Consider the following 27,139-nt stretch of genomic DNA (forward strand, 5'->3'; position numbering starts at 1 on the left):
CTGAGAAACAAAAACCAAGCAGGAGGCATAACTCTCCCAGACTTCAAGAAATACTACAAAGCCACAGTCATCAAAACAGTGTGGTACTGGTACCAAAACAGACAGGCAGACCAATGGAACAGAATAGAGAATCCGGAAATAAACCCTGACACCTATGGTCAGTTAATCTTTGACAAGGGAGGCAAGAACATAAAATGGGAAAAAGAAAGTCTATTCAGCAAGCATTGCTGGGAAACCTGGACAGCTGCATGCAAAGCAATGAAACTAGAACACACCCTCACACCATGCACAAAAATAAACTCAAAAGGGATGAAAGACTTAAATATACGACAGGACACCATCAAACTCCTAGAAGAAAACAGAGGCAAAACACTCTCTGACATCAACATCATGAATATTTTCTCAGGTCACTCTCCCAAAGCAATCGAAATTAGAGCAAAAATAAACCCATGGGACCTCATCAAACTGAAAAGCTTTTGCACAGCAAAGGAAACCAAAAAGAAAACAAAAAGACAACTTACAGAATGGGAGAAAATAGTTTCAAATGATGCAACTGACAAGGGCTTAATCTCTAGAATATATAAACAACTTATACAACCCAACAGCAAAAAAACCAATCAATCAATGGAAAAATGGGCAAAAGACCTGAATAGACATTTCTCCAAAGAAGATATACAGATGGCCAACAAACACATGAAAAAATGCTCAACATTGCTGGTTATAAGAGAAATGCAAATCAAAACTACCATGAGATATCACCTCACACCAGTCAGAATGGCCATCATTAATAAATCCACAAATAACAAGTGCTGGAGGGGCTGTGGAGAAAAGGGAATCCTCCTGCACTGTTGGTGGGAATGTAAACTGGTACAGCCACTATGGAGAACAGTTTGGAGATACCTTAGAAATCTATCCATAGAACTTCCATATGACCCTGCAATCCCACTCTTGGGCATCTATCCGGACAAAACTCTACTTAAAAGAGACACATGCACCCGCATGTTCATTGCAGCACTATTCACAATAGCCAGGACATGGAAACAACCCAAATGTCCATCGACAGATGATTGGATTCGGAAGAGGTGGTATATATACACAATGGAATACTACTCAGCCATAAAAAAGAATGACATAATGCCATTTGCAGCAACATGGATGGAACTAGAGAATCTCATCCTGAGTGAAATGAGCCAGAAAGACAAAGACAAATACCATATGATATCACTTATAACTGGAATCTAATATCCAGCATAAATGAACATCTCCTCAGAAAAGAAAATTATGGACTTGGAGAAGAGACTTGTGGCTGCCTGATGGGAGGGAGGGAGTGGGAGGGATCGGGAGCTTGGGCTTATCAGACACAACTTAGAATAGATGTACAAGGAGATCCTGCTGAATAGCATTGAGAACTATGTCTAGATACTCATGTTGCAACAGAAGAAAGGGTGGGGGAAAAATGTAATTGTAATGTATACATGTAAGGATAACCTGACCCCCTTGCTGTACAGTGGGAAAATTTAAAAAATTATTAAAAAAAAAAAGAAAAAAACAAAAGGCTCTGAGGTCAGGGCTATAAACAATCACCATGGCCGCTGACATGGTCAGTTTTCCTCACGGGGCTCTCCTAATGATGGCGAAGTCACAGAGGCCAGCCGCTATTGGTCCACCCAGTCCCACAAGCTGTACCCAGCTGACCTCAGATGCCTGTGACAGCCCCTCCTCTTTGGTACCCTTGCCCCTTCCCATCCATCTATCCCTCATTCCTGCTTCTGCTGGTCCTTCCCCCTGCCTGCTCCTCAGCCCCAGTGTACATGGGTGGGGGGAGCACCCCAAGCCTCATTTCTGGCCCATGAGACCTGCCCATCCAGGTGGAAATCATTGCAATAATTAACAAGCCTCCTTGGCGACGCTGGTGGGGGTGGGGGACAACTAGAGCCTGCCTAATGGGCCCGTGTGCCCCCAGCCCCTATCCCCGACAAAGACCAGTCCTTCCCATTCTTGGGGCCAGAACAGAGATCTAGTGCCTTGTCCTCTGGAGGCATCACAAGGCCTGGGACCTGACAGGTTCCTTGAGGGGAGAGAAATGGAGGCTCAGGGGGCCCAGTGGGGAGGGCCAACTTCCACCCAGAGGAAGTGGGGTGACCCACAGATGGGCCTGGGGCCTGTTGAGTCACCTCCGTCCCTTCTAAGGTAACGTTCTCTCACTCAGGACTCTCGCTTGGACAACTGAGTCGGGGGGACCATGAAGGGTCTAAACCACACAGGCTGGAGGTGGGAAACCAGCTGGCCCCCATCCTGCTTCCTCTGGAGCCACTCTGTCTTCAGCCACGCTGTCTACACCTCCAGGTGTGGCCTGCCTCCTCTTCCTTAAGGATCCAGCAGCAAATTTCAAAGCAGGAGCTCCCCACTGCCTCCTCCCGGAGATGAATTATGCACAGGCGAGGCCCTGCACAGCCAGAGTCATCTCCAAAACCTTTTCATCATCACGGGACTGGCACCAAGGTCCCATTAGGCAGGATTTTGTGCAGGGGCAGAGGAAAAGGGGAGGGGCAGTAAAGAGTTACTGGTTTGGATTGAGGTCAGCTGAACCGGTGTGGTGGACAGCTTTTCCTCTGGCTCTGCTGGTGTGCCTATCAAATGAGGATCTGGGATGAGATCTGTGGTTTTTCAACTCTGCTCTCAGGGCCCAAGCATTCTACAGGAAAGAACTGGGGTCCTGGTCACTCTGGTTTTATCAGCTATACACTGGGTTTCATCCCCAAGATTTCATTTGCAGAAGGAGCTCACTGCTGAGAAACGTTTGATCACCTCTGAGCTAGGTGGTGCCTGTGTCCATCCCAGCTCGAAGCTTCCAGGGATGGGCAGCATGCTAGCGACTGCAGGAGGCTGCGTGGGGAGAAAGGACAGACAGAACCAAGACAGATGAACCAAAGGGACTTACCCCTCAAAGCTCAGTTTGGGTACAGTGCTGGATGCACAAGTAGGGCCAGGACACAGAGAGACAAGGCTGGCCATGGGAAGTGGACTCAGGAGGGCCTGGGCAGACCCAGAGGAGAATGTAAACCCATGCTTGCTCCTACATGTCTATGTGCACACACACGCATATACGCTGGTACACGCACACAGCTGACCCGCAGCCCTGCCTACCTGGGAAGGCTCCAGCTGGAGGAATTTCCTTATGTCTCGCTCGGAGCCCTGGCCCACTCCCATTTTACCTCCTCTTTGGACTCTTTGAGCTGACCTAGCTGAGCTCTGTCTGGAGATGGCGAAAACGTTTCTATCTGTTTTTCAAATATTCGGGGCTTGCTAAAGACCAACACATTTTTTTTTCAAGTGTGTATAATTTGAGGGCAATTTGATCCATATGTTTCTGATTCTCTTGCACTTAAATCATCAAAATATTGATTTTTAAGAGCCATTTGATGTCTAAGGAACCTTTTTAATAAGCTTTTAAAGCTCTTTAAACCCAGAGACTGGAGCCGGTGCCAGGGCCCAGGCTGACTGCCGGCTGGCCGCAGCCCCTCCCGGGGTCATGATTATGTGGAGTCTTACTCGCCCTCTGCGGCCTCACCTCTGCCTGGCCTCCCTGCCTCCCCCAGCACTACTCAGGGGTCCCAGCTCCAGCTTCTTGCTGTCCCGACAGAGGGGTCCAGGCTCTTTCTTTTTCACAGATTTCTCTCCTATATCTTCAAAGCACCCCTAAGGCACAAACCAAGAGGAGCAAATAGGACTTTTTTAATTTTTAAGGCTTGCAGAATATTGTGCTGTAGAATTATGCTACAGTTTATTCAACCAATCCCACTGAAGAACATTTAGGTCATTTCCAATGGTGCACCTTACTGCACATTTCTGACTATTTCCTTTGGATTCGTTTCTAGAAATGAAAATACTGGGTCAAGGAGTAGGCACGCCCTTAATGCTCTTTCCACACATGCTGCCACATCATTTTTCCAAAAGAGCATCCCAATTTATACCTCCACAGGCCTCTCCTCCTGCACGCTTGAGAGCAATGCTCATTTCGATTCAAACAGTGCTGTCCCGTTTGAGCACAGAGAGGCTCTCTCACATAGCACAGAGCCAAGTGGGCTCTGAAACTAGAAGGCCTGCCTTTGAATGCCAGTTTGGCTATTTACTAATCGGAGAAGGTCCTTATTCTGTCTGTGCCTGTGTTCCCATCTATAATTTGGGGATAACAATGGCACCACCACATGTGTTTATCCCGAGGATTAAATGAGACCATGTATATAAACTTAAATGACAGTGTCTGATGCATACTCGGTGGTCAATAAGTGATGGCTTAATATCATTATCCTTTAGCTGTTCCTTCAACCCAGGAAGTTCTTCCCTTTCTTATACCTTTGTGATGCACTTTTTCTCCCCACACGCCTTTTTGATGCACTCACCACTGGGTCATTAGTTGTCGCTACACTTAGTTAAGTTCCATTTCAATTTAAATCAATTCAATTCCATCGCAACAATTCTGGCACTGTGCAGAACAGGACCTGGGGAACTGGGGAGACGTTAAATAGACCCTCTCTGTGCTCTCTGAGAGTTAGAGGGGCCCTCCACCCCAGCACATGCTGTTCCTTCTGTTTGATCTCCTGCGATCGTAAGTTATTTTGGAAGAGACTACACACTGCTCTCACTCACACAGTTAATTGTGTGTGTGTATTTGTATGCATGTTCTTATGCACACATGTGTGTTTGCATGTGTGTGTGTGGGTGTGCATGTTTGTGCACGTGTATGTTTAGAATTTAAGTTCCTAAGGTACAAAGTGAGTTTCCTCTGACTCTTCCAGTCTTACCAAGGTAAGGCACAAAGCTGCTGTTCAAGAAACACATGAACGAAAAAAATGAATGAATGAACGAACGAACAAACACATAAAGGAACAAACAACAAACCCTAAACTGCAACTCAGGCTGAGGATCTGGGAGGAGGGTTTGACTGGGAGTCAGGAGTTCTGCATCTGTTTGTTTTCGCTTCTGTTTTTGTTTTCTTTTTGGCTGTGCCTGAGGCATATGGAAAGGTCCCCCTGCCAGAGATCAAACCAATGCTGCAGCAGTGACCAAAGCTGCAGCAGTGACAATGCCAGGTCCTTAACCTGCTGAGCCACAGAGGAACTCCCAGGAGTTCTGCATTTGAAGCGCGATGGATCCTGTGTGACATGGGTAGGTCTTGCCTCCTCTGTTCCTCAGCATTCATCCCTGATGATTGAGGGGATTGGATGAAATAATCTCTAAGGTTCTTCCCAGGCCCAAAGACACTCTGAAGCCTCCCTTCCTGAGCAGGCCCTGTTCCCAATTGTCAGCCCTGCTCCGTTCCCTCAGACGCAGAACTCATCAGACCCATGAAGGCCCCAGTCCAGCTCAGGGAGGGCCTTTTGCTCTCCTGCCTCATGCGGCTCAAGGCTATTTTGTCTAAATTCTCCAGGAACTGAGAAAAAGCACAGAGGCTTTTGCTAAAGCCCAGTGGGCAGGTCTCTCTGAGGACAGGGATTAAGTTTGTCTCTGTTGCTCTCCCCTCGAGTCGACTTCCCTGTCTGGGAACCACCTTCGGACGCTCTGGGGTTTATCCTCCCTCATATGGTTCTGGTCCCTGGTGTTGCCCTTGTGCCATTTTCAGCCATCCCTTTGGAGAGCCTCTCCAAAGCAGAACAGATCCCAAAAGAACAAAGCAAATGTTGGCCCAGGCTGGTTCTAAGCGAAGTCCTTCTTCCTTCAAGAACCTCAATTTGGGAAAAAAACGAGCCCCTCCTGCCTCCGGGGCCTGGGACAACTCTGCTGGAACTCCCACCAGACCTAAAAGACCATCCCTACTGGCCAGGAGCGGGGACAGCCTCAAGGGGCCCCGGCTTCCCTCCATCCCAGCCTAGGATGTTTTCAGGCTCTGACGGGCCTGCTAGTGATGGGCTGGTGGGTTGACCCTTACAGGATTATCTGGATTTGGAAGGGTCACTCAGGGGTCAGTGAGTCTGGGAGGACTGAGTCTAATTCCACACAGGAGAGGTGGGCAGAGGGGTCTCTGTCTCTGGGCGACCCCTCCTGTCTCAGAACTGCCTGTCTGCTGGGGGAAGGAGGCCTGATGTCTCTCAAAGGTCTTACCACCCCTGACCCTCACTCCCCAGATAGCAGCTTTGGGCTATAACATGCTGTCTCTATTGACGCCACAGTGCCAGGAATGTGAGCATTAGGTAGAGAATGGAGGATGTTTTGGTACAATTAACATGATATTTTTTAAATCCAAGTTTTTTTAAAAAAAACCTGATGTTCCAAAACAGAGGAAACATTGATGCTTCAATATGCAAACTGAATAATCTTCTGCTTTTAAAAGTAAAGCCTTGGAGTTCATAACCAATTGGGGTTCTCCTTTTACTTAAAATATATGATTTTGGAGTTCCCACTGTGGCTCAGTGGGTTAAGAACTCAACATAGTGTCCATGAGGATGTGGGTTCGATTCCTGGCCTTGTTCAGCGGGCTAAAGATCCAGCATTGCTGTGAGCTGTGGTTTAGGTCACAGATGTGGCTCAGATCTGGCATTGTTGTGGCGGTGGCATAGGCTGGCAGCTGCAGCTCTGATTCTACCCCTAGCCCTGGGTGTGGCTACAGGTATGGCCATAAAGAGAAAAAATAAATAAATAAAATTATGATTGTTATGCGCCTCCTTTGTCACACACACACACAAACAAGCACACCTGCTCTGTGATCCTAGACATATTTCTCAGTATCTCTGGACCTCAGTTTACTAATTTATAAAATAAATATAATTTATATAATGTACATACTAAATAGGTCAATAACTAATGTCCAAGTTTCCTTTCGACTCTTTAGTTCTATGATATCAAGGGAATTCTGAGCACACAAACCTACTGCAGCAGTTGTATAGCTAAGAAACTATTTTGCCCTGGAAAATTCTCAGGACATCTCCCCAGCCATGGGCTATGGATGGGGCAGAGCTGGGTGCACTGATGAGGAAGGCCAAGTACTGTTCATGCTTCCAAGAACCACCTCTGTGAGCTACACAAGGGCGGCACCATACCTGCCTCGCCCACCACTCTGTTCCTGCCACAGGGTCCAGTATGTAACAACCACCCCAAATGGTTGTTGAATAAGTAAGGGGATTCACTCATTAAGGCATGCATGCCGGGTCTCTTCCAGGATTCAAATGGCTCTTGTCAAAAAAGAAATTTTTTTTCGAAAAAAAAAAAAAACCTAATGTTAATATTTGAAAAAAAGAACACCTAATGTTACTTTTTTTTTCAGAAGATGCTAGACTAGATATTGGTACATATGTAAGACATTAAAACAGATCCCTCGTAATTCCTGTGAAAAGCCTCCTCCCCCACATGTGACCTGTGATGACTAGAAGCAAACTGAGCTTTCTGACCTACTGCACCAAGGCGGAACATCACACAGAGGATCCTGAAATGATGTCTCATTAGGAGACGTGAGGTCATGGTTTTCCTTGTTCTAGTAGGAGGTAGGTATCAGAAGCGGAACCAGTATCTGGACCGATTATTTTCTTAAGACAAAAACTGATTCAAGCGAGGGGAGGTGGTGAGTGAAGAACAAAGTGTTATGGAAATCCCGACAGTCTGTGGTGATAAGGGCATAACTGATGGGAGTGGGTACTGGTTCTTATCCTCTGGGACATCCCCTTTGTGGCCATTCTCTGGCCAAACCAAACGATCAGCCACAAAAGCAGCCTCTCCATCACTGTCAGGATTCTAGGTGGCATTATCATCCAGATCCAACAGTTTGGAGTTAGGCTGATCTGGCCTCCCTATCCCATTCATCAGGTGATGCGTCAATGGATCATACGATGTGATCATACTTGTACACCCACAGTCAAGACTTGTACAGTCAAGACTCTGGAGGATCTATACTTGGCAGCTGCTATGGACATGAAGACAAAAGGGTGATGTTTAGGCTTTGTGGAATTCCATGCTACCGAACCCAGGTTAAAAATCATGTCCTAGAGTCTATTTGAGTTTACGTAGAGAGAAAGGTGGCTCTCTCTTTCAGTTTCAAAATAGATAACACAAAATGTGGACAGTGGCACAAATAACGCCCTGACTAGCTAACAGAAAATCTAAAGCTATCTGATTGTCCATTTCCATGGGGCCAAAGAATTTGGATTTGTCCAGTGAACCTCAAAAGCTAGGGAATATTATTTATAACATCAGCTAAGGTTACTAACATATTTCTGTCATCCTTTGCCAATGATATAACCTTTGTCATAGAAATCGCCGTTTGGATGGTGCAAATAAAAAGTAAATCAATACTTCCTACAGGTAAATTTCTAGAATAGCCTATGTGACTTCATTTTATAAGTTCCTGGAGGCATGCTCCTTAAGATATGTCCCACAGAGAGTGCTGTGATCTTAAATACCTAAACATTTCTAGAAAGTTAAGGCTGATTTCCACATCAAAAAAATAGTCCTTAGACTTCCCATTGTGGTGCAGCAGAAACATATCCAACTAGTAGCCAAGAGGATGCAGGTTCAATCCCTGGCCTTTGCTCAGTGGGTTAAGGATCTGGCATTGCCATGAGCTGTGGTGAAGGTCACAGACTCGGCTTGGATCCTGTGTTGCTATGGCTGTGGGGTAGCCCAGCAGCTGTGGCTCTGATTCGAACTTTAGCCTGGGAACTTCCATATGCCATGGGTGCGGCCCTAAAAAAGGGGGGGGGAGAAAAAATAGTCCTAGTGGGGCACAGACTGTGTTGAGGATGGAGAGCTTAATGATAGAGTGGGATAGTATCCTTTTTTCTTTTTATGGCTGCACCTGCAGCATATGGAAGTTCCCAGGCCAGGGGTCGAATTGGAGCTACAGCTGCTGGCCTATACCACAGCCACGGTAACACCAGACAGGAGCCACATCTGTCACCTAAGTCACAGCTTGTGGCAACATGGGATCCTTAAACCCACTGAGTGAGGCCAGGGATCCAACCCGCATCTTCACAGACACTATCTTGGGCTCTTAAACCTGCTGAGCCACAGTAGGAACACTGTGGATAATCTCTTGACATCTCCTTTGGGTAGAACTAAAATAATGATAATAATAAAAATAACAACAACAATAACAATAATAAATGTGAAAATGATTAAAAAAAAGATTTCCTCAATAAACCTTATGCTATGGAGCAGCAGCTGCACTATCAAAAAATCATTACCACGAAATAGCAGAGTGGAAAGAAACAGGCAAAAATTAGAGGAAGAGTGCTGGACAAAGGAGAGTGTGTTCATCTGTGGCTCCGGGCATCTGGGTGATCTTATTCCTTTTTTTTTTTTTTTTTTTTTTTTTTTTTTAGGGCTGCATTCAGGACATATGGAAGTTCCCAGGCTGGGGTCGAATCAGAGCTACAGCTACAACTGCCAGCTTATGCTACAGCCACAGCAACACCAGATCCAAGCCACATCTGTGACCTACACCACAGCTCAAGGCAACACCAGATCCCTAACCCACTGAGTGAGGCCAGGGATCGAACCTGTGTCCTCATAGATACCTGTCGGCTTCGTTAACTGCTGAGCCACAACGGGAACTGCTGGGTGATCTTATTCTGAAGACTTGAAAGTATGTCTATTTCGTGCTTTCATCTGCTAATATGAAGGTCTCAGGGTAGAATCCCCTTCTGAAGATCTGCTTCTGAGGGGTTCTTAAGTGTCCTCACTATGAAATTTCTGTCCAGAAGTGCCTTCCAGTTTCCAGGGATGATTTGAGTTTCTTTAATTGAGAAGCCTACATCCCCAAACCAAACCCCTGATGCTTTACTGCTCTCCTAGGTGTTAGCAGTAACTGATAATGTCTTTTTCCATCAATCTTTCTATAATGTGTCTACCAGAAAACCAAGTTCTAGGTCGAGCAGGCACGGAGTATGAGGATGTTAATAACAAAACTGGCCTATTGAATGGATCCCTTGCAGTGATTGGCTATTGCTGCTCCTAACAGGGCAGAGTCGAGGATTGGAGATGATATTCCTAGATGCTTGGGGAGGTCTGTTACCAGCTTATGAGGAAAGAGTTGATATACCCTCAAAGGTGTTAATCTTACTGTCATGAAGGCCAAGGGCAGGACTTTGGTCCAGGGAAATTCAGTTGTTTCTGAAAGCTGGGCTAAGTTTAATTTGAAAAGTCCATTCATCTTTCTACTCTGCCTGAAGATTGGGAGTGGTGTGACAGAGGAATTTTGAGTAGGCAGCATTGTCTTGCAGAACTCTTTAGTGGTCATCTCTGCAATGTGAGGATACTTATCACTAGAGCAATAGATTGGGACCTTTCTGGTAGGAAACACAAAATCGAATGGCTTGTTCTGATGTTCTTCAACAAGGAAAGGTTGCAGACACGGCTCGGATCCCGCCTTGCTGTGGCTCTGGCGTAGGCCGGGGGCTACAGCTCCGATTCGACCCCTAGCCTGGGAGGGGCCCAAGAAATAGCAAAAAGGCAAAAAAAAAAAAAAAAAAAAACAAGGAAAGGTTTCAACAAATCTGCAAAGGAGCATGCCCCCTGAGCCAATAACAAACAAAAACAAGAACATATTCGAATTCCATTTAAAAGGCATAGTTATATTACATTCATTTGGAAGTTTTCAAATAGGTCTTGAGGTCTTGATTCCCAACCAGGGTCCCACCTTTACTGTTTTTTGCCAAGATTATGTTGTTGACAGGTAAAGTATACACTAGAGCAGGGTTCAGTAAACTATAGCCCACAGGCCAATTCTGGCCCGTGGACTTTTTTTGTAAATAAGGTTCTGCTGGAACACAGTCATGCCTATTTGTTTATGTACTGTCTATCACTGCTTTTGCACCCCAACAGCAAAACTGAAGAGTTGCAACAGAGACTGTGCGTCCCACTGAGCCTAAAACATTGACTCTTTGGCCCTTTACAGAAAGTCTGTTGATTCCTGGTCTAAGGCACCATTAAGATGGGCCATTGGGTCATACTGTAAGTTCCTCAACCCAACCACTGTAATTCCAGACTGTCCTTGGAGGAGCCGTGTTGTTTTGTAAAATAGGCATGAGAATTTGGGTTACAATGAAAATCCTACAAAGAGTGGGTCTCCAGCCTGGTGGAGAAGTGGACTTGGACTGAGGTGACCCCATGCAAGTTAATAACAGTTGCCCAAATGAGTTGCTTCTGTACCTCCTGTCCTGGGCTGCCAACCAGAGGGTGGCTGCCTCCAGCTGCAGTCCTCAGCAGAAGGGGCTTGGGGACATTTTGCCTCCCAAATCTACCCTCTGGGACATAAAATCAGGATGGAGAAAAACAGAGCCTGTAATACTTTCAGATGGAGAGCCAAGATAAAGTTCATCCTCTGAAGGTCACCAACCAAGCAAGACCTTAAATGTGTTGGTCCTTAGGGCTGGTTTTGGCCATGGACTTACTGGTGCTCATCTGCCAACAATTCTATGGCCATTTTTCCCCTTATAGACAAATAAATTTTATGACAACATAAGGCAAAACAAAGGTGAGATTAGATGAATAAAGTCTAAATTGTGGAAAACCCCTGGTCAATTAGAGAGTTGTTTTTATAGAAGTAAAACTGACTTTTGTTGATTTAGAGCGTCAAGGGAGAACACTGCACTGACATTTCTTTTTTTTTTTCCTTTGGTGGTTTTTTTTGGGGGCCACACCCACAGCATATGGAAGTTCCCAGGCTAGGGGTCAAATCAGAGCTACAGCTGCCTGGCTACACCACAGCCACAGCGACATGGGATCCAAGCCACGTCTGTGACCTACACCACAGCTCACGGTGTGATCTGTGGTGATCAATGTCGGATCCTTAACCCACTGAGTGAGGCCAAGGATCGAGCCTGCATCCTCATGGATACTAGTTAGATATGTTTCCATGGCATCACAACGGGAACACCTACAATGACATTTCTTAAATAACATCTTGTTAAGAGAAATGAATGTAGTTTATTTCACTCCTCATGGTGAGGCTCAGAAGTTCTTAGAGCAGGAAGGATATCAGAATAGGACGCACATTTAAACTGGCTAATTTCTTTAAGGCAAGGGTCAAGTTATAACAGGCAAGGCTCTAGGCAAAGAAAGGAAGTCTTGAACTAGTCACCAGGTCTTCAGGTATTGTCGTTGCACAACTGATGAGCACTTCTGGTTCTCACTCCAAGTCATTCTACAGTGATAATGGATGTCTCTTATTAGGCCAGACAATGTAGATGATTTATCTCTGTGTACCGTGTACCAGACTGTCCACATTCCATCTCATTTAAATCTCAACAATACTGTCAAGTCGGCATTATTCATCTTTCCTTTTGACAGAGGTGGAAATTGAGGCACTGGCCCAAAATGTAGCAGCTAGAAGCCCCCAAGTCAATACTAAGTCTTCTCCCACATCAGTATCTCGCTGCCTCTCCTGTGGGTGTGACTCCACGAACGCTGTAGCCCTCATTCCCAGATTTCCCTCTGCTTGGTCTTCAAGTAACAGAGGTGCACCTCTCAAAATTTCCATATACAGCAGTAATACACCTTTGTACTCAGAAGGTCTCTTCCCATTTCTCTCCCTCCTTGCTCAAAGTTAAAAGATAAATCTGGAGTTCCCGTCGTGGAGCAGTGGTTAACGAATCCGACTAGGAACCATGAGGTTGCGGGTTCGGTCCCTGCCCTTGCTCAGTGGGTTAACGATCCGGCGTTGCCGTGAGCTGTGGTGTAGGTTGCAGACACGGCTCAGATCCCATGTTGCTGTGGCTCTGGCATAGGCCAGTGGCTACAGCTCCGAATAGACCCCTAGCCTGGGAACCTCCATATGCCGCAGGAGCGGCCCAAAGAAACAGCAAAAGACAAACAAACAAACAAAAAAAAAGATAAATCCATGTAAAATAATGATCATTTAAAGGGTGTTCAATCTCATTAGTCAAACAGAAAATGCAAATGGAAACCAAACCGAAATGAGGTACAATTACACTCCCACCAGACGAAATAGCTCAAGTGAAAAGCACGGATAATACCAAGTGTTGACAAGACTATGGAGCAACGGGAACTCATATAATAGTGGGAACGTAAATTGGCATAACTTTTAAAATTGTTTGACAGTGTCTGCTAAAACGAAATATATACCTTCCCAGATACAGATCCAACAGAATTGGGCACATGTTCAAAATGCTCAGAGTAGTACTATTCATGCTAGCTAAAAAAAAACTGGGAATACCCACCAACAGTAAAATGGATAAATAAATTATACTATATTTACAAAATGAATGAGAAATGAATAAACCTGTAACTCACATAACAACATGGATGAATCTCAGACATAATACAGAACAATGATTTTACACACAAGAGTATATACCATATGGTTTCAGTTATAGGAAATACCAAAACTGTTTTGATCAGGATATTGGTTACCCTCAGCAGCAGGGAACATGAAGGCTGGAAGGAGATAAGAGGCTTCTGGGGTACTGGTAATATTCTGTTTCTTGATCTGGGTACTGAACACAAGTACATTCCCTATATGAAAATTAATTGAACTCTACTCATAATACACACACATTAAACTTAAAACTAAGAGCTTAAAAAAAAGGCTTATAGCCTCTTCTTTCCAGGCCACACCATCCATCTCCCCCAATAATTTCCACTTTCAAGAGGATGGAGTTACAAATCCAGACAGCCATAGTCATCGGTCCCTAGGACTGAGGTTCCCAGGTCTGACTACCCCACCCAACCTGCACACACACACACACTGCCGCACACACCTTGGTCTTGCACCATGAAGGTGACAGCCTCGAAGTCACTGGGCTTTAGAATCTGATAGATTCCCAACTCTACTACTTACCTATTGTGGGGCTTTAGGCAAATCCCTTCATCTCTCCAAGCCCCACCACAGGTAAGTAGCAAACAGAACAGTAGCACATGCTGTTTGTTGTCTACCCCCAAATCAAGCCTCCCCACCTCTCTGCTGCCCACTGCAGCTGAGCACCCTAGTTGTGGGACTTCCTAGCCTCTCAGATCACTAGACCAAGGGCATATGACCCTTCAAAATGCTGAAGATGGGAGGGCAGAAGCATGAGAGGGCATTTGTGTTCTTGATTGGCAAACTGTTGTAGCAACCCTTGAACCCTGACTCTGGACAATTGAATTGGAGGGAGAGAGAGGCCCTGGGTGATCTCTCCTGAGGAACTTGGGCATGGGGGCACTGAGCTCCTCAACTCCCTCCATGAGAGCTGAGAGATGAAAGAGGTTTTTCCAGGCTGCAGGGAAAGTCCCAGAGGAGGAGGAACTAGGCATATTAGAGCCAACTGTGAGTTGTTCACAAGGGCTTTCTTGTATCATTGTCAACAGTATTTGTTCAATGCCTATGAGTTCCCTGTACCCTACTGTGTGCTGAGGACACAGTGGTAGACAAAACAGACAGGATCTCTACCTATCAAATGTCAGTTCAAGGGAACACAGACTTTCCAACTTCCCAACTTTCTAAATCATTGTGAGCATAACTGAGAGCATATCCCCACCTCCACACTTTGAAATCCATCAATAATCAAAGGACACCCCCAGAGTCCCTGGCTTGAGGTTTTTCAAGATGAATTGTTTTGAAGGAAAGTGAATGTTTATTGAGAATCTTGCATGTGTAAGACTTGGGTCTATAAAGATGGGGTCCATTTTCTCCCCTCAGGGAGCTTAAATTCTGGGGTAGTTGGCACAGGAAAAATGTTTGATCAAATTATCCTGCCTGAGGGAACCACAGGGAAGGTCCAGAGCAGCTGAGTCAGCTTTGGGGATGAGGTGACCTTACAGGTGGTAGGATTCCATCAGGCAGAAAAGGACAGGAGATGGCCCACAAGATCAAGTTGAGGGGCACTGCCCAAATGGGGGAAGAGCAAGCAGAGGATGGAGATAGGAAATGAACTGACCCAGACACATGGTTTGCACCCTGGTCAGAGGACCTTAAATACTCAGCCCAAGAATTTAGACTGCATCCTATGCAAAGGGACATTTCAGGGCAGGAAGTAATGTGACAGAGCCGGTGCTGTGGGAAGATTACATTGGCATCTGTAAGGGAGGTGATTAAGGAGGAGACCCTGGAAGCAGCAAACTGAGGCCTGAGCAGATTTAGAGCTTTCAGAGGGGCTCACACCCTTTGGGTTTGATTCCTGGCTCAGCAGCTTTGCTGAGTAAGACTGTGCAAATCCTGCTGTGGAAGACTGGTTACCCCCCAATATCCATTTCTTCTTCTCTCCTTTCTAACAAAATACTGAGTTTGTCTGGGGCAGTAAAATTCCCTGTTAAAAATATTCACCTCCTTCAAATCTAGCCAAAGATGCACACATTTCTGGTCAGTGAGGTGTAGAAAGCATTTTATAGTGGGGCTTCTGGAAAGGTTTTGTTTTCTCGAAAAAGACATTGGTCCAAACAGCACAAAATTTTTCCCCACCCACTTCTTCCAGCCTGGAACTCAGTCATGATGCCTAGAAATGATCCATGCATCCATTTGTGATCCTGAGGATACAAGCTACAAGTCAAGGATGGTAGAGCAGGAAGATAGCAGGAGTCTTGATTCTTAATGACTCTTTTGAACAACTGTACCAACCTGGACTGCCTATCTCTAGACATCCTATTATGTTAAAAAACTGTCTAACTTGTTTAAAGTTTATCTTACACAGCCAAATGTAAGTCCTAACTGATATACATGGCTACACTGAATGCCTCACTTTCTCCCTCTCTCCATGATCTCATAGCCTGGAACAGGAATGGATTATGCATCTGCTATGTGCTTTTCAAAAACTGCCCACAACAGCCATGGAAGAGGCCCTCAGTCTATGCTGCCCACTTGGTCCCAGCTCTCTCAGCCTTACAGGGCCTCCCTAGCTTGCCTGCATCCTCCAGAGACCAGGAGGTAATGTCAGCTGGGACAACCCTAGGACTTCAGATCTCCAGCTGTGAATCCCAGGCAAGAGTCCTAGACCAGCAGCCAGAAGTCCTGGGATCCCAGATCACCTCTGCTGTTAATCAGGACATGACCTTGACCCAATCATTCCTACTTCCTTTGAGTCTCAGTCACCCCATCTTGGGAATGTGGGATCAAGCCAGGTTTTCAAAGTATATGTCAATTAGCTTGCAATTAACTGTAAATAATAAAAGCAAGCGAACACACAAACAACGAAAAGCAAAAACAAAAAGATTGGATCCTGCGTTGCTGTGGCTCTGGCGTAGTCTGACAGCTACAGCTCCAATTAGACCCCTAGCCTGGGAACCTCCATATGCCGCAGGAGTGGCCCAAGAAATGGCAAAAAGACAAAAAAAAAAAAAAAAAAAAAGATAATGTATTCAAATAGGCTTAAACGATAAGGAAAGTTATCATCTGATAAAGTCCAGAGATAGGACCACTCCAGGGCTGGTTTGATCAACTTCCCACCAGTGTCGTCAGGCACTCTTTAATTCTCCATGGATTAGCTCTGTCCTTTTTCTCACTTCTTCAAGGATACAGGACAGCTATCACAGTACTGGGTATCACAACCAGGCCCACCCCCAGGCAAGAATGAAGAGAATCCATCTTTTTTCGGGGGGTGGGGGGGTACTGTGCCCGCAGCATGCAGAAGTTGCCGGGCCAGGGACTGAACCTACACCACAGCAGTGACCTGAGTCACAGCAGTGACAACATCAGATTCTTTAACCACCAGACCACTAGGGTACTCTGAGGTTTTTTTAAGTCTTTTTCCCCACCTTTTTTGGCTGACCCCGTGACATATGGAAGTTCCCAGGCCAGGGGTTAAATCTGAGTTGAACGTATGCCACAGCTGTGGCAACCCACTGTGCCAGACCAGGGATTGAACTGGCACTGCCACAGAGACAAGCCAGATCATTAACTCAGGTGCCACAGCGGGAACTCCCCTAGAATCCATTTTTCTTGTGCTTCATTTTTAGGAGCACGAAGCTTTTCCCACAAGCCTCTATCAGACTTCCAACTACCCCTCATTGGCACAAAAGTGCCTGTTTCCAACCAATCATTGGAAAGAAAAGTGGGATTACCATCCAGTATGAACGTAGGTTGGGAAGCCAGTCCTGACCAGTACAGAAATGGAGCCTCGATCTCTAAAGAAATACCACATGACTCCATGATGCAGGGCAGATAAACACAAAGTCCCTTGGAATGAAGTCAGGGATGAGGAGAAGGCTGGCCCCACCCCGACTGTCCTCAGAGTCCCAGGCACAGAACCCTGGTGCTCTTAATACCTGCTTGAAAGCCGCTGGGCTTGATCCCTGAGGCAGCTTCCTACCCCAACAACTCTGTGGGTTTCAGCTTCTAAGATGACTGACTCTGGCAGAAGAGGGTTAACATGAAAGAGGAAACGACCCATATTCCCTGAGGTCACCCTGAGGACAGGGCCAAAGGGCCAGAAAACTCCACGGATTATTCTGTAGTCTGCACTCATCATTGTGTGACACACCTTCATACAACCTTCTCCTATTTGCAGGTACACATGATCTCATCCAGTCTAAGAAGCAGCCCTGTAAGTAGTGTAAGAACCAGATGGGTCTACACTCGAGCCACAGAGGTGGGGAAACCGAGGCACAAAACAAGGAGGTCTTGACCCAGCAAAGCCAAGGTCTGGAATTGCCTCGCTTGGACCATAGGCTGCCAATTTGGCCTAAGGCTGAGTGACCCTCCTGGAAAACTGGGGATACAAGGAAAAAAGACATAGGTATGACGGCAAGGCTCCAGACCATTAACGCACAGGCTTACTGGCTGGGTGACGTGGGTCTCTCAATCTCTGAGCCCCACTCCCCTCATCCATAGAATGTACACCCTCAGGGTCCTTGGGAGGACTGGGGGAGCCCTGTGAAGGGTGGATTAAAGAGCCCTAGGGTGTTCTGGGCTGAGCTGCAGACAGCTTGGGGAGGACAAGCTTGGTGCCGACTCCAGACTATACCTAAAGGAAGACTGGGCCCAAACCACAGAGTGCCACCCCAAGCCTGGCCACCACCTCCTCCTGGGGCTGCCGGCTGAGCTAGCGGTGGCCCTGGCCCAGCACCTCCCCCACTCCCTGGAGGCAGGCGGCCGCTAATGGCTCTCCCCACAAGCTGGTTCATTAAAGATTTGTTCTGTTGAGTTGCAATCAAAATAAACAGACCAGCCTGAAAGCCAGGGAACTAAAAACCAATTAAGAGGGAATGGAGATGGAAGGAGAGGTGGGGGCAGGAGGGGAAAAGAGGCCGGGGCTTTCCAAAGACTCAGTTCCCATGGCAGCCAGCTTCCAAAATAGTCTGGGAATGAAAAATAATGAAAACCACAGTGGAGGAAAAAGCGATCCTGGCAGGAGAGTCCCAACCTCGGGATTGGCTAAATCCCCTGGCTCTTGGCTCCCTGCGGGCCTCGGTGGGTCAGAGCACCAGTGACCCTTTCCTCTCCCCGCCCCCAACCGCTCCTCTTTCTCTCTCAAGGTTGTGAATGGTGCAGACCCTCTGCAGGGCCTGCTGCCAGGGCTCCAAGGTGAAGGAGCCGCGACCGACCCCTGCCCCGTGGGGAATGCGGGATGGGGGCGGGAGGGCTAGGCACAAGACTCTGGGGGTAGGGGGGGCAGTTCAGGATGCCGCGAGGTCCCACAGCCCAGTTTCAGAGGGCTTCCTGGAGGAAGTGACCTTCCGACTAAGATCCTGAAAGAAGATCTGGCCAAGAAATGAACAGAAGGACCAGTGCTCAGGAAGAGAGAAAAGGAACTGCAAAGGCTGGGGGGGGGTGAGGGAGCAGGAGAGAGAAAAACCAGAAGTTTGGTAGGGCTGACAGTTATTGAGCTGGGCATGCTCTGTGTCAAGCTGAGTCCTTTTTTATGTACCGAATCCAAAGAGGCAAGAACCCCAGTGAGCTACAACTCCTAGATTTTGTAAAAGTGATGGAGCCAGGACCCCAGCACACATCTGTGGACACTGCACCTGCCTACTTTTCCCTCTGCTGGAAGCCAGGCCTTCCGGGGAGCCCCCTGTTCCCTGCCCTTTCCCCCACCTTGGTGACAGGGGAGCCCCGTGTGGCATTTCTAGCCGGCATTTCCTAATGAGATCTCCGAGGAGGCCCCACAGCCCCCCCCCCCGGGAGGCATCACCCGAGGCACCACCGTTTAACCATCTCCAGACCCCCTTGTGGTCTGGTTTCTGTTTCATTGGTGAGGCAACAGGAAAGCTGAGATCCTATTAAGCTGACTCGCAGATGCCAAAAAGGAATAACGGCCAAAATTATGTTAACCCTTTCACACCCCCTCATCTACCCTCGCATCCCAGGCCACAGAAATAAGAGCCCTGGACCACCAAACCATCAAGGGAAGAACACCTGAGCCCCAGAGGAAGGGGCTCCCAGGCCCAGAGGGACACTCGGCCTCCTAGGCAGGCCTGGTGGGCCAGGAGCTACGGTGTGATGAGGGCACAGTGCCCAGCCTGCCAGCACTTACCCGGTGGAAGGGCTTCCCAGAACTAGGACCCGCATCGTCTAAACAGGAGGAGGCAAGATGGAGGCTGTGGAGCTCAGCAGCAGCGTGTAGGCTCTGATTCTTCACTCTTTTCCCAAGAAGCCAAGCCAGCACCGAGGGACAACCCGCTGGAAGTGGGATGTACCTGAGAAGGCAAAAGCACAGCCATCAGCTCCCAGCTTCATAGCCTCTGACATCTCAGAGCAGAACAAGGGGAACGTGGGGGAAGGAAAGAGCCCTGGACTGAATGCCCAGAAAGGTGGACATTGAGCACTCGTACTGGTCTCGTGGTGAGCGAAGCACAGATTTTGTCATCAGAGCCCCTGGGTATCGATCTTAGTTCCATCCTCTGATAGCCGGGTGTCTATGGGCAAATTTCCCTCCTGAGCCCCAGTCCGCTCAGCAGCAAATGGGTGTCATCATACTGAGCCCATCGGGTCTCTACAAAGGCGCAAAAAGTGCCAGAGTACCCAGGGCAAGCTGGGCACGGAGCAGGAGCGCACTAGCATTCTCCTCTAGGCTCCATCGACTGCACAAGGGGGTCCCCACTGTCCTAGATTAAGTGTGCAAAGCACTTGGAAAACTGCAAAGACCAACGGACTTGTGCAAGGGGCCTCTGGCTGGGGCAGACTCTGAGTTACTTCCTTGGTGCCCCCTCTACCCTTAGCATTTCTCATGCCCGCCCTCATGGGGCTTTCCTCACCCCACACAGCCTCTTCCTTGGTGCCCTTGAGAAGTTTCTGGGGCCACAGAGATAAAAGAACATTTATTGGGCAAGTATGAGAAACTTGTAGCAAGTCAAAGAAACTGTAATTATTGTGTTCCCCGCTCCCTGGCTCCCCGGCTCCCCACTCAGTGCTGAAGGAAATGAGGCCCAGGTACAGATGGTGACCTTCCTGAAGTCACAGCTTGTATGCGTCTGGGTTTGGAACCAGGACTGTCCCACTCTAAGGCCAGTGCTCCTGCCCCAACCACACCCCCAGCCCACCAGCAAAATGACTTCCGGGGCCTAAGACGCCGCCTGAGACCTGGGGTGGGTCCCCCCTCCCGTGGGTGCTGAGAGAGGTCACCCTTCGGCTTAACAGGAGAAGGTAACGCACTGAGTTACCACCAGCTTCCTTGCTGGCCGAGGGCCGCCCAGAAGCAACCCACAAGGTGGTGAAAAGGGCAGCCTGCCTGGGTGGCAGTGACACTCAGCCCGGGGTTTGAATCTGGGCTCCACTGTGCAAACTAGCACAAGTTCCTGAACCTCTCTGGCTCTTGGTCACCTCATCCGTACATCCATAAATCCAGGAAGAACGTGCACCCTACCTCCAAAGAGGTGACTGACGTGTGTTGAAAACAGTCAAACCTTGTTATCATTCGTAATTAGCACATTCATTATTTGTTTGAGTCTCTAAGTAGCAGATTCGCTAAACAGCTTCTCACGTCCCACTCCCTGGGCCTCCCCATCCTGTTGAGTCCCGCTTTGTTCGCAGACAGTGAGGTGAGCCCATGCCCGCATTGGAACATCCATCCTGGTGAGCAGAGTCCCTGAGCGGCAAGTGTTCATCCCTTGTGCTGGTTGTGTTGGCCCTTGCACAAGTGGAGCAAAAAGAAACAAGTGTGGCGGGTATTTCCCTCCTTTTGACGCTCATAAATGAATAAGCCAACACATTAGATCACTCGCCACCTGACACGTCTGCATGGAGCGCTTACGCATACATGGGGCAAGGCGCTTGCCCCTTACAGATAGACGTCTAGGAGCATATGCCGTCACCGTCCTGTGACAGAGCAGTGACCGACTTACTCCCTCCCTTCCTTCCTTCCTGCCTTCAGTCCCTCAGATTTCCACCTTTGATTCCCAAAGCCACATTTCCAGACAGTCCCAGGGCGGTGTCACGGGGGTGGGGTGGGCTGGGGGGGTGCTGCCAGCCTCAGGAACCCCGTCTTAGGGAAGGACCCAGGGGACCTGACCCCATCAGAGCAGCAAAGGGGACAGAGCAAGGGCAGAGATGCTGGGCCCAGAGAAGGCACCTGCTTGGAGAGTTGGGGCACCGGCTGGAGCAGGGAAGCCCTTCTGCCTGGAAGTTCAGGAGGGAACATTTCCCAACCAGCTCCCCCCACCTCCACCCCTCTCCCCTGGATACCTCTAAGGCCAATGCCAGAGGCTCCCACAGCAAGGCCTGGCACCACAGGCACACAGTCAAGGCGTTTCCCGTCAAACCAACTAGGAAATCAGATGAAATGGGGCTTCCTCCAGCATCTGAGAAAAGTAGGAGAAGCCCTCAGACAGAGAGTTAGAGGAAGCCCAGAGCAGGTAAGCGCAGGTTTCTGGCCTCGGAGAAGTTGGATTCAAGGGCTGAGGAGAAGCTCTTCATTCGGGGGTGGGGGTGGGGGGTTGGTCCGAAGGACCTCTGGGCTGTAGGCAGCTGCACACCCATGTCCCAGGGGCCACAGAGAGTGGTGCCTAGCCACTGGGCTCCAGGGGACACAGTGCTTCTCATGGGTCTTCTTGTCAACCCTCACAGCTACCCTCATGAAGCAGAAATCATCACATCTAGTCAAATCTAAAGAACCTGCAGCTCAGAGAAGTTAAATCACTCACTCTGAGTCACACAGTGTCCTTGCCAGGGTCATGTGGCGGCTAAGAACCTACATGCTACCTGTTTGATGGGATAAAATCACTAAGCAGTGATTGTTCCAAGCCGTCCCCTCCTCTCTCCTGCTGAGGGGACTCTGGCTAGCCCACTTCCTCGCCTCTCCTTCCCACCCTTGAAGACATCCTTGCTGGGGAAGCTGGTCTCTCGGCCTTTGACAAGATCAGAAGTGAAGGGGAAAGAAGAAGAGGATCCGACAAGCACTGGGGTAGCTCTGAGGGGGAGTCATGGGGAGAAGAGAAAGAGCTGTGCCCTGGCGAGGCCAGACTGAGAAATCCAAGGATAGAATTGAAATTCTTCTTCTTTTTCCCTTGCTGTTTAGGACCACATCTGGGGAATATGGAAGTTCCCAGGCTAGGGGTGGAAACGGAGCTGCAGCTGCCAGCCTACACCACAGTCACATCTGCGACCTACACCACAGTTCATGGTAACACTGGTTCCTTAGCCCAGTGAGCAAGGCCAGGGATCAAACCTGCACCCTCATGGATACTAGTCAGATTTGTAACCTGCTGAGCCACAACGGGAACTGCCAGAACTCAAATGCTAATGACATCATGTTTGGCTTCCGAACTTTGTTCTCTTGAACCAACACCACTGAGGCTGGACCACACGAGTCACAGATCTGTAAGCGTGTCGTTTGTAAGGAGAGAGGAGGAAAGGCAAGGGGGCAGAGATTGAGGTGAGGCAAAGCCCAGGCTCCTCTCACCGCACCTTTGCTCCTTCTCTGCGGGGTGTTCCCCTGTGTCCTCACCACCTGCCTTGCTCACTTTTAGTTTCTGCTCCATCCTGACCCTGGCTAGCATTCAGCCCACCCTGGCCACCTGCAGCATCTCTTCAGCCCATTTTTATTTTATTTTTATTTATTTATTTATTTTTGTCTTTTTGCTATTTTCGTAGGCCGCTCCTGCGGCATATGGAGATTCCCAGGCTAGGGGTCTAATCGGAGCTGTAGCCACCAGCCTACACCAGAGCCACAAAAACTCGGGATCCGAGCCGCGTCTGCAACCTACACCATGGCTCACGGCAATGCCAGATCCTTAACCCACAGAGCAAAGCCAGGGATCAAACCTGCAACCTTATGGTTCCTAGTCAGATTTGTTAACCACCGAGCCACAACAGGAACTCCCAGCCCTTTTTTAGAATGATGATGATTCTGTTTGCATTCCCACTGTGAACTGTCTCATTGTCCTCATGCTTCCTGGTTAGGAAATCATTTTCCCACACGTAAATCTGTTTTTGGATGTTTTGTTAATCTTTCAAGCTTGGCCTTAAGCTGTTCTTGATGCCTCATGATGATCTCATGTTTTGTAGTTCCATTATCAAGTCTAGAGCTTGTGAATTTATAGAACTGTATACTGATCCTTAAAGGATTCACAAATATAACCAGTTTATTGAAGAGTCTCAGTGCAGTAGAAAATAAACACAAAAATGGTTCCACATTTTCTACCCTATCTATCCTGTGACAAATTCTGTTTCTCATTGATTAAAGGCTCCCTTAACTATAACCACACATTTCAACCTCCTTGCGTTCCCAGGACAATCTGGTTCTGTTCCTTAAGACTCAGTTCAGCTTATTGGCTTGTTTCTTCTCTTCCTTTTCCCAGGAGAGGCCAGAGTTATAGCCCCAGTTACAAGAGATGGAGAAGGGATCTGAGCTGAGCTGATCTTCACACACGCCCCCAACCTCCTCTGAGGCCAATGTTATCCACTGCTGGCGGCAAAGGAGAAGAAAAAGGGCACACGCCTAACTTGGGCTGGAGCTCCCTCCAGGTTAGCTGCCTCTGCTGATTACTTAGTTAAGCCAAGGGACCTTCAGCACCCTCGGTGGGGCAGGCATCCTGGAGCTGGCTCTCCATGGCATGCATGTCTGGGCCCTTCAGAGGGCCCTGCAAGAAGCAAAGGGCTGTTTGCTGCTGTTATTTCTCATTCAACCAGGCAGCCTGCTTAGGGGAGGGGAGGAACAGGAGGAAGGGAGAAAGGGGAAGGCAGGATTGGGTGACAGCAAAGGACTCAAGTCCAGCTGCCTTAGCCAGCAGCCACTAACCCATGGGAAACTCAGGAACCCCGGCCTTGCCCGGTAGCAGGAGAGCCTCTGCTCCCTCTCTGCTCTGCCAACTCTCTCGAATTCTCTCTCCTGCAGACATACACAGGGGCAGAGCAGAAAGCACCTTCTCTCACTCCGTGGGCCCCTTCAAAATATAAAAAGGCTTTTGTAAGCACCTCTAAAGATGGTTTTTTTTTTTTTAACTTTCTGAAAAAGAGGTTTAAATATAGGCAAATGATTTTTGAACCATCCAGGAAACATGGATAATGGGTCCTTTAAGAATGGGTCTCAGACTACCTAGTGTGGTGCAAGAAGATCGAAGGTGTCTCTGCAGCAGCAAGAACGTAGGTTCAGTCCCCTCCCCGGATCCAGCAGTTGCCACAATTGTGGTATAAGTTGCAACTGTGGGGCTCAGATTCAATCCCTGTCCCAGAAATTTCCATATGCTGCGGGTACGGCCCAAAAAAAAACCCCAAAACCGAGTGGATCTCTTGGTTTCCCCTCCCTGGCTTTAAGAAAGGAAAAGGTCTCCCTTTCCCCCTCCATTGGAAAGGGAAGAATAGCCTCTCTATGAGAGCTGCCCTCTCCCCAAAAGGCCACTGCTCCCAGCTCTCCCTGTCCTCTTCTATAGATTGAGGGTTGGGGGATGTCCATCCAGGGGGCCAGACAACTGCAGGCAGATCCATGTAGACAAGGCGAATGTACCTGCATAGAGGAAATGGTGCACGAGACAAGACTGCCAACCAAGTGTGCACGGCAGATGGCTCTGCCCAACAAGGTATGTGCTGAAGCCTGTTGGCATTTTAAACTGGCAGGCCAATTGTTTGTTTCTGTCTGGACAGAATGTGCCTTCATGAGGGGCTGCGGATAACTGATCACATGAAACTGTCAGACAAGCTCATCTGGACAACCTAGGGGCAGGTCAGAGTGAATTTTCATGCTTCACAGTATTTTTGAAGAAAGGCAGTTTTACTGCTTTTAAGTAGATACAGTAATGGGAACCAGGTGTGACCAGGAGCAGTCCTTGGGGAACTGCTTCAAGGACTAGCTAAGAATGAGTTGTAGCCAGTAAAGCAGTTGTTTATATAGGAAAGATGTGATTTTAAATGTCTTGTTTGAATGTCTCTCTTAACATCATTTTCTCACTATCTTTTTGTACTTCTGTGAAGGGAAGTCAGCTAAGCAAAGGTTAAATTCCTCCCAGCAACACCTAAATTCTTCCAAACCTCAAATGACCGTCTCCCCACAATCAAAGATGTTTGCTGGAGTTGGCAGCTCATGAGGAAGCTTGCATTTCACAGCAGGAAGAGGAGTTCAGCCAGCATTTCCACATGAGACAGCCTTGACCCTAGCTCTAATGCATCTCAATGCAAGTATCTTCAGACTTAGGTGCTCAATAGCTATGGGTGAACATAGCTGCATTGAAATGTCCAGGGGAGAAAGAGGGAAGGCTGAAGGCTTCCCTGTGGGACTGGACCTGGACCAGATCTGGAGAAAGGCACTGAAATTGTGACTCATTCAATTTAGTAACTACTGTGTGTCTGACACTTTTTTTTTTTTTTTTTTTTTTTTTTGGTAGGATGCTCTGATGAATAAGCCATAGTATGGTCCTCATCCTCCAGGAAAATTGAATCTTATATGATAGGACAGAAATAAACAGCATTCCACAGTGGGGCAGGAGAACCACAGGAGGCCTTTCGAAGGAGAAGGCTTTTAAGGTCAGCTTTAAAGCTAAGTTAAAATAAAACCAAAAAAGCAAGCTATACTGATAAAAGACACATAAGTGACTATTAGTAGAGTACAATAATTTGGAGAACAATTTGGCAATATCTCCTACGGTTGAGGATACACATTCCATCACCCAGCAATTACACATCTAGGCATACATGGTGGAAGACTCCACATATGAGTTGAGAGGAGACACACACAAAGACATTCAATGCCACTTTCTATGTAATATCAAAAAACTAGAAATGACCCATGTCCACTAACAGATAAATGGATGAGTAAATGGAGGTATAGTCATGTAATGGAATGCTATACAAAGGTTAAAGAGAATGTTCTAGAGCTTCATGTATCAGCATGGAACAACCTAGAAAATTTTGTTCAAAGCATTTAAGGAAATCTCTGACCAATCATTAGTTGGCCTCTAGGCTGACCCAGCAGTGACATCATTGGCTGTATATACAGGAAATGCGGCTTTTACGGAATTAGTCCAGCAAAGTCACTAAACAAACTAATAGCAAAAGTACAACAACAAAACAAAAACAAACCCTTGTTGTTCCTTCAAGGAGAGGAAAATCTGATTTCCAGACTTGCCATAGTATATTATCTATACTTAGACATATTGTAGCCAAACTGTCAAAAGACAAGAAGAGACTCTTGAATGAAGCAAGGGGGAAACTCATTGTATACAAGAGACAGTCAACCAAAAATTTTATGTCCAGCAGGATTATCCTTCAAAAATGAAGGAGAAATTAAGCCATTCCCAGAGAAACAACTACAACAGAAGTCACAATAAATGTACATGAGCCAATCTAGCCAGAGGTTCTTAAATTGGATTTTTTTAAATCTAGTTATATGCTCTTTATAAGAGGCATTAAAATATACAGACCGAGAAAGTGTGAAGTAAGGAGATGAAATTAAAATATAACAGAAAAGGAAGTTCTGATTGTGGCTCAGTGGTAATGAAACTGATTAGTATTCATGAGGATTTGATCCCTGGCCTCACTCACTGGCTTAAGGATCCAGTGTTGCCAATGAGCTGTGGTGTAGGTCACAGATGCAGCTTGGAGCCTAAGTTGCTGAGGCTATGGCCTAGGCTGGCAGCTCCAGTTCTGATTTGATCCCTAGCCTGGGAACTTCCATATGCCATGGGTGCAGCCCTAAAAAGAAATAAAATAAAATAAAACATAACAGAAAAAAATGATTTCTGAAAGAAAGTCGGTATAGTAATATGAATATCAAAATAGATTTTAAGGAAAAAAGCATCATTAGAAATAAAGAGGGTCAATATGTAATAATGAAAGGAAATTCCCTAGTAAGAT

The 27,139-nt window shown here is 47.4% G+C and overlaps 1 long non-coding RNA gene across 7 annotated transcripts in view; it reads right to left on the reverse strand.

The window, feature by feature from the left end:
• LOC106509843 overlaps window positions 1-27,139 on the reverse strand; it is a 176,253-nt gene that overhangs the window by 72,792 nt on the left and 76,322 nt on the right. For all 7 annotated transcript variants that reach the window (XR_002342750.1, XR_002342746.1, XR_002342751.1 and 4 more), the window contains one exon: window positions 19,392-19,554. This is a non-coding gene — a long non-coding RNA (uncharacterized LOC106509843). The remainder of the gene's footprint in view (window positions 1-19,391; window positions 19,555-27,139) is intronic.

Source organism: Sus scrofa, chromosome 3 (genome assembly GCF_000003025.6).
Source record: "Sus scrofa isolate TJ Tabasco breed Duroc chromosome 3, Sscrofa11.1, whole genome shotgun sequence".
Lineage (NCBI taxonomy): Eukaryota > Metazoa > Chordata > Mammalia > Artiodactyla > Suidae > Sus > Sus scrofa.